We start from the raw sequence: 7,167 nt of genomic DNA on the forward strand, positions 1-7,167 counted from the left end.
TTTAATATTTTAAATATGTTTTTGGAATCTATTTTATATTTTTCATTTTAAGTAAGTTGTATCAGTTTTTTATTGGCCTCTGCGATATTTTATTCTAAATAAGTTTCTGGAATCTATTTTATATTTCTTACTTTAAATAAGTTGTATCAGTTATTTTACCGATCCCTGAAATTCAGCATATCGATTAGTGGAACTCGCACTAACTCGCCAAGTTCTATCGGTTGTGTCCTCTCGAGTGGTCGGTCCGCCAACGTTTCCGAGGTTTATCAGGAAATGGACAGAGAGGGTAAGGGCACACGGATGTGGAGAAGTTATCTCGTTCTTCGCTCGGCCCGAGCTTAAACCCGATCATTAGTGCAAAGTCACGCGACAATTCCTTCCTTCCTTCCTCTCTGTGAATGGAATTAATCAACGGTGCCTAAGGCTTTCAATACGATGTCGTAACAAAGTAAGAAAGGAAATAAACGTAACTTTTTCTTCGTTGCAAACTTTCAAAATTCGTCTCAAATCGGCGTTAATGAACCATCGTAATTATATTCGCATTCTCTTTTCGCTGCTACTTTATAGCGGTAAAGTAGCAACTGAACCTCAGATTGTGATTTCGTTAAAAAATATATTTTATTCGAAATTAAAGTTGCAATTTTGATGGAAGCATTTATCACGAAATGTTTGACGTTTTCAATCGTCGACTATTCAAAGGCTACAAACATGATGTTTTCCTCGGAAGCAGAATCATTCGTTGAAAAGAATAATACGACGGAATTTACATACAGCGCAAACATAAAATTAGAGTATAACGATAGCGATCAATATTGCGGAGTATCGGACGTCCTCTCGAGTCTGACGCTAACAAATACGCGTAGCATGCATTTTAATCTCTCCGTCATCTATCGCGCGTATTGATGTTAAGGTGTGTTATCGGTCTTTTTTTCTTTTTTTTTTTTTGTATACATCAGAACGTCTCCAGCGCGGGCAACACCCGTGCGTTCTGCGCCTGACACCCTCGTGAGCCTGCGCGTGGGAAATTTCAAAAGGACTCGGCTGAAGTACGCGAAAATCTGTCAGTCCTTCACCGGCTATCGTCCCCTCAACATTGCATCGCTCGACGATTGAAAAAAAATCACCACATAAAACATCACGTGAACAATGATTGATCGCAAAATCAGCGCAAATATTAAATTAAACTTCTATAAATGAAGAGGAAAAATTCGTGCAAGTATGTGTTTGATGTTATGTGTATTATATGTGTAAGTAAATTGTATATGCAATACGCATAATTTAAATGTAATTATTTAAGTATTTTAAATGCAGGCAAACAATCCTTTCTTTTTTTATTCAATTTCTATTATGTATTTCTATTATGTAGCATTTTTTAAATTACACTGACACACATGCAGCGCAAGAAACCTATATCTTGTATTTCTTAAGTAATATATTTTTTTCTGGAATTTACGCGAGCATTGCGTTTGTCATCAGACGTTATATGCATTGTTCATTTATATGTATCAAACGTAGCGTATAATATTTTAATTAATTTAATTTAATTATCAGGTATTAATTGCATTGGATAACTATTAGATCTTAAATTTATAATAATTAACCGCGTTTTTGTTACTAGTATTTTTATCTTTTTTTATAATATTAAACATCATTCTTTAAATAAAAATTTAAGTAATGATAATACATATATACACATACGTGCACGCATTATTATTAGCAACACATTCATCTAATATTTTGTCTAACAAATATTATAAACGTATAATGACTATTTATTATATACGTTCTAATATTAAATTAATATTTAATATTAGAACTTATTTGTTTCTAGTAAAAATACTTTACATGTAATACAAAATACTGATTTCAAATAAATCAATTGATTTACTTCTTAATTAATTTTATCTTATGAAGTAATTCCTATCTATAGAGTAAAATAGAATAAAAGAAAGTTTTGTAAAAATTGAACAAAAATACAATTTTAATAAATTTTGAAAAATTACTTATTCTAATCTTATTAAAAAGAAAAAGAAGAAGAAAGATAGAGATAAACAAATAGAGAGAGAGAGAGAGAGAGAGAGAATTTCTTCATGTAAAATTTAAACCGTTTGTTCCAAATAATGCAAGTAAAATAGATTTTTCGTTTAGGAGTCCGTTTTACCCCATTTTCTTCTATATAATTTATAATAATAAATTATATATATATAATATATATGTATATATACATAAAATTTTATAAATTTTATAATAAACAAAATATTATAAAAATGCAAATATAATAAACACGCGAAATAGCAAATTTTCAAGAAAATGATGAGAATTGCTTTTCTCTTTTTCATAAAACCGAATATAAAAATAACGTTCTAATTTCAGAAATCATTGAGTCAAGTAATGTATGTAAATATAACACAAATGTCCAAAAAAGCTGACCCTCAAGGAGTTAAGCAAACAGATTAAATACATTTTACGTATTACACGCATGAAGAAGTTTCGCCATGAAGAAGTTTACATCCCCTCGTTAAGACAGGCAACAGTCTAATTCCCATCTAAATATACCTGTTTCAGATGGGCCATAAAAATAAAATTAACGTTTTTAGGAAAGTGGTAGAAAGAGAAAGCATTTGTTTTAAGGGAGAAATTTGAAATGTAAACATAGTATATGATATCTATTCGATATCATATCAATATCTATTATACATAAGGAATTCACATTTCTTGTATTTATTAATATTTTGCAGTCTATAGATTTCTTATTTACATCGATTTTTTCAATTTCAGTTTTTTTTTTACTTTATTTTCAATTTTTCAGCGTTACATTTTAATGATAAATTTTGAATTAAATAGCAATCCATTTGTAAAGAAAATATACTCACCCAGTAAAAAACGAGCCAGTAACATTTTAGTGGCCCATTTTTTTGCAGATATATTTTTTTGTAAATATATTTAAGACGAATATTATTTAATCTTTTCCAATGTCTCTGACATTATATATTCTCGCAACATTATACACAGATAAAAATTCAGTTAAAGTTTATTTTATAATAATTGTGGAGAATATGATTTTATATTTTTTATTTTGCCTGTGTGACGTTAGATTACAAAAGAAGTTTTAACCGAGTTTCAAAATTATTAACCTAAACATATATTCGATAAAAAAAAAAAATAAATTCTAAACTGGTCAAAAGGATTGGTTGTTAAATGATAATGTGACAAAGGAGAAATACCTTATAAAGACAAATATCGTAACTTCCGGTAAGCGAACGCTTCGCTCATTTTTTCTACTTTCGCCAAATGAAAGTGCGAATAGGCTTTTGCCCCATTTTATTAATACGATCTAATGATTCGAACAAAATTGTTTTCATCATGCGTATCGCGGCATGTAAGAAATTTCGGGTCACTGATCGTGTATACGCACGTGCGAGCAAGAAGATCGATAAACTGATAGCTTTTTCACAAACAATTTACTACGATCCCTTCCTCTTTCATCTCTTCCGCATTCTCTCTTCTATAGTCACGCTTGCAATTTAAGTTCTTATTCACCGTGACAAATGACACCCTAATTTCATCGGACGATGAAGGACGTGAGAAGAGATCGACCCTCCTTGAAGTTTCGTTGATTATACGGGACGCAACACGTGTCGGTGATATTGCGCGTTTACGTCTCATACAGAAGTTTCAAGTTACAATAGATGAAAAGGGAACTTTGTCGTCAACTGTGTTGGAATTTTCCAGCAAATTAATCAACTGTATTGGAATTTTCCATAAATTAATCTCTCTTATGTGAATGCGAGAAAACATTATTTTAATGGTCAATTGAATATAAACCACAGAAATAAACTTGAATTTGAAAGAAAAAATCATATAAAATTCTTATATTTTATATTTTTATATTATATAAAATTCTTATATTTTATCTCAGAACGCGATCGGAGATAATTTATAGCCTCCTATTTATTTTATAGACAGCAACGACTTCTGTATAAAAAAAATTCCGTGTCATTTTGTCAAAATATTTTATCAAAGAATCACAATATAAAATATCCCATATCTAAGAAAGAGGATGTATATAAGATATCTCTATATGAAGAACATTTTTTTTTTTAGATAAGTTCCTATAATCAATGTAATATCTAACGTGTATTTTCAAACATTGTATTATCTTGAACGTTGTTATATTATACTTTAAATATACTCAGGACGCTGTATGAATTTCATTTACAACTCTCGCGTATTTTTTGAATTTTAATTTTTGATATTTAAGCTCTATTAATTACCTCGAGCAAGTGAATAAAGCACATTTGCGCGTGTGTGAAGTTAACACCCCAACATTAAAATTCCATAGTTCTGATTCGTGTTTCATTTATAATGAAATTATGAAATTCCGCTTCATTAAATAAAGCGGGAATCCTACTCAGAGCTATGGAATTTTAATGTTGGGGTGCTAACTTCACACACGCCACATTCGCGTATAATAGTATAAGTATAATAGTAGTGCTTTGGCAATATTATAAACTTCAACAATATTACAACTTCTCGTGTCAAATAAATTGTGGAATGTAAAACGTATCTAAAAAGTGCCACGTAATTCTCTCATGGTCGCAGAAATTATTAAATTCTTTTCGCCAAATTTTTAATAAAGCGTACCAACGCGTTGTCAAAGCAACTAGCAAATCAACCGGCCAACTTATATGTACACAAACTCGTACGCACATGGAAGGGTGTGTCCAAACTCCAAATATTCTCTTTCGTTCATTACAATATTGCATAATGTCGTAATTTAATTGAACTCGTACAAGTCGGACGTATGTGGGCGATAGATAATACCATCAGGACGCAAGTGGCGTAATTTCAATCAATCATGATCCGTGTGGCTATCTGAAAAAGGTCTGGAGTATCGCTCATCTATAACTCACTTTCCGTTCGATTCCGCTTCTATTAAGCAGAAACATCGATTCGGGCTTTTGTACGAGCTGTCGTAAAACACAAAGTTATTCGAATCGTCTGCAGTTCATCTCTATATAAAGTGACGCTCTATAAAGAGGTAAACTGCGAGACCGACAGGGTATATTCTTGATTTTATCGAAATTATTGCAACCTCCCGGAACGGAAAAAAGATACGAGAATCGTTCGGTCGGAAAATAACAGGAAATGTAAAAATTGAATAGACTCCATACATAACGCTAACAGCGTAACGTCACAAATATAACCGTCGCTAATATATAACAGAGAGATAATAATTAACTTCAAAGAACGTTCAACAAAAGAATGAGAGAAGAAAAGAAATTATAAAATACAAATAAATCTTCCTATTCAATGTATTGCAATTATTTTCTTTTGCGTCTGACGCGAGTCTTTAATCCGATCGCAAAAGGAAGAAACGTGAAGCATTCGTTGAATCGCACAATTCCGTTATTACGAGAAAAAAACTGTCGAATAATAGGTGCAGAATAATGTAATATCGTAGCGGATAAGATCATATTGATAGCAATCGCATTAGGACAGTTAAACTGCGCTAACGTATCATATTATAGTCCATCGCTCCTTGAACTCAATTCTCTTGCTGATAAGGAATTAATGTCGCCGATCGAACTCCTTTTCAAGTGATTAGGATATATATCCGAGCGGCAGTATGCGAAATTAAACGGGATTTTTTTTTGTTAAAATATAGCCCAAAGGTATCACGTCATCGTGCCGACGCTTATCCGAATCGCATCGTTACAACGTGCGCATTTTACGCGTCGAAGGGACGGAACGGAAGTCTATATTCCTTCTTCGCACAAACTGCGTATCGTTATCCTCAGAGGAATATTTATCACTATCGCTAGACGTGAGCTGCTTCAATGGAACAAAAGGTGGAAAGGATAGGGTGTTTACAACGGCCGCCCACGGCGAGTGACACTAGCGAGCTCATAGAAATTTAATGCGATTTAGAATATCGAGGCAGTCCCCTCCTTGGGAACCGTAAATATCCGCGAACTACCAGATTTATTGCCTCGAACACGATTTCTGCTTCTAACGCGTTAAAAATATACGGAGGAATCCTTTCGAATCGAAGTTCTTTCTATTGACTCGAACGGGCATTAAAATTCTGTCGCAAAAGCACAATTTGTTGAAAATACGTACAAGGGCTTGATCGTATAAGCCAAATATCTGACAAATATTGTTTAATCTTAAAACAAATATACGATTTTAATGATTGCAGCATAGAAATTTCTTTATTCAATTGTATCAGTGTCAAATAAAAATAATAGTTAATAAATAGTGTAGGAAAATGAAAAGTACCAAGTAGTCGATCGTATTGATACGATCGATCGAGATCGCGTTCGTGAAAATCCGCGTTGTAACACGCCGCGAGGATTTCGGCAATGAGTCCGCATTAAGCCACGTAAGAATACAGTTCATACGAGAAAGAGTCCACGAGTTAAGGAGTATGCAGTAAGGAGTTCGCGGTAAAGAGACTGAAGAGTTACGAGTGCCGAATAATTTTAGAGAGGCTTTAATTAACGTTCTTTTGACGCGTGACGAAATACAGATTTATTGGACTGTAGATAGATTCGCGAGCGCGAATGACTATTTCTTATACATATAACTTATACTCGAATCGCTTATTTTGCAAAAGTTTCATAATTGTATTTTTTTAAATAAATTACTGTGGACATTTATTTCTTGGAAAATTCCTTAAACAAAAATTCCTACAATAGTATACGATAAGCCAATTGAGCAAATCAGGAGAGTTCAGTATTCAGAAATGACAATAAGCAGCAACAGAAACCTGAACAAAGATAGACTTACAAAGTAGCGGCAGTAGTCGGGTGTCTTCGCGACGTTATATATATATATATATATATATAATGAAACTGAACTGCCATATATACATCACGTAGCTTAAACTTTTATTTAAGATATAGGGTTTTGAAATAGAGCATTTGTATCATTCACCACTGTATATTCCACGAGTAAATGTTAAGCGAGCAGAGCATGTATATTGCGTTATGTGTACGATATGCGTTATATCCGCAACTGCATCGAGAGATTTTTGTACTTTTGTATGCATAAGCGTATACGTAATCTCACGAAACGCGCATCTCTTCCGAAAACGCATATCTTGTTAATTCATAAGGCCATTCCACGTCTAGTTTTAAAATTGACTAAGTCTTTCGCTGTGAT

At 32.7% G+C, this 7,167-nt stretch overlaps 2 protein-coding genes across 5 annotated transcripts in view; one reads left to right on the top strand and one right to left on the bottom strand.

Annotated features, from left to right (window-relative positions):
* Window positions 1–7,167, bottom strand: part of LOC105458174 (glycosyltransferase 25 family member) — a 29,228-nt gene that overhangs the window by 5,017 nt on the left and 17,044 nt on the right. The window lies entirely within an intron of this gene.
* The window catches only part of LOC105458173 (trace amine-associated receptor 4-like), a 16,662-nt gene continuing 10,539 nt past the window's right edge, over window positions 1,045–7,167 (top strand). For all 3 annotated transcript variants that reach the window (XM_011703279.1, XM_011703280.1, XM_011703281.1), the window contains exon 1: window positions 1,045–1,216. The gene's annotated coding sequence lies outside the window, so the exon portion shown is untranslated. The remainder of the gene's footprint in view (window positions 1,217–7,167) is intronic.

Source organism: Wasmannia auropunctata, unplaced genomic scaffold, assembly GCF_000956235.1.
Source record: "Wasmannia auropunctata unplaced genomic scaffold, wasmannia.A_1.0 LD334579.1, whole genome shotgun sequence".
Classification (NCBI taxonomy): domain Eukaryota; kingdom Metazoa; phylum Arthropoda; class Insecta; order Hymenoptera; family Formicidae; genus Wasmannia; species Wasmannia auropunctata.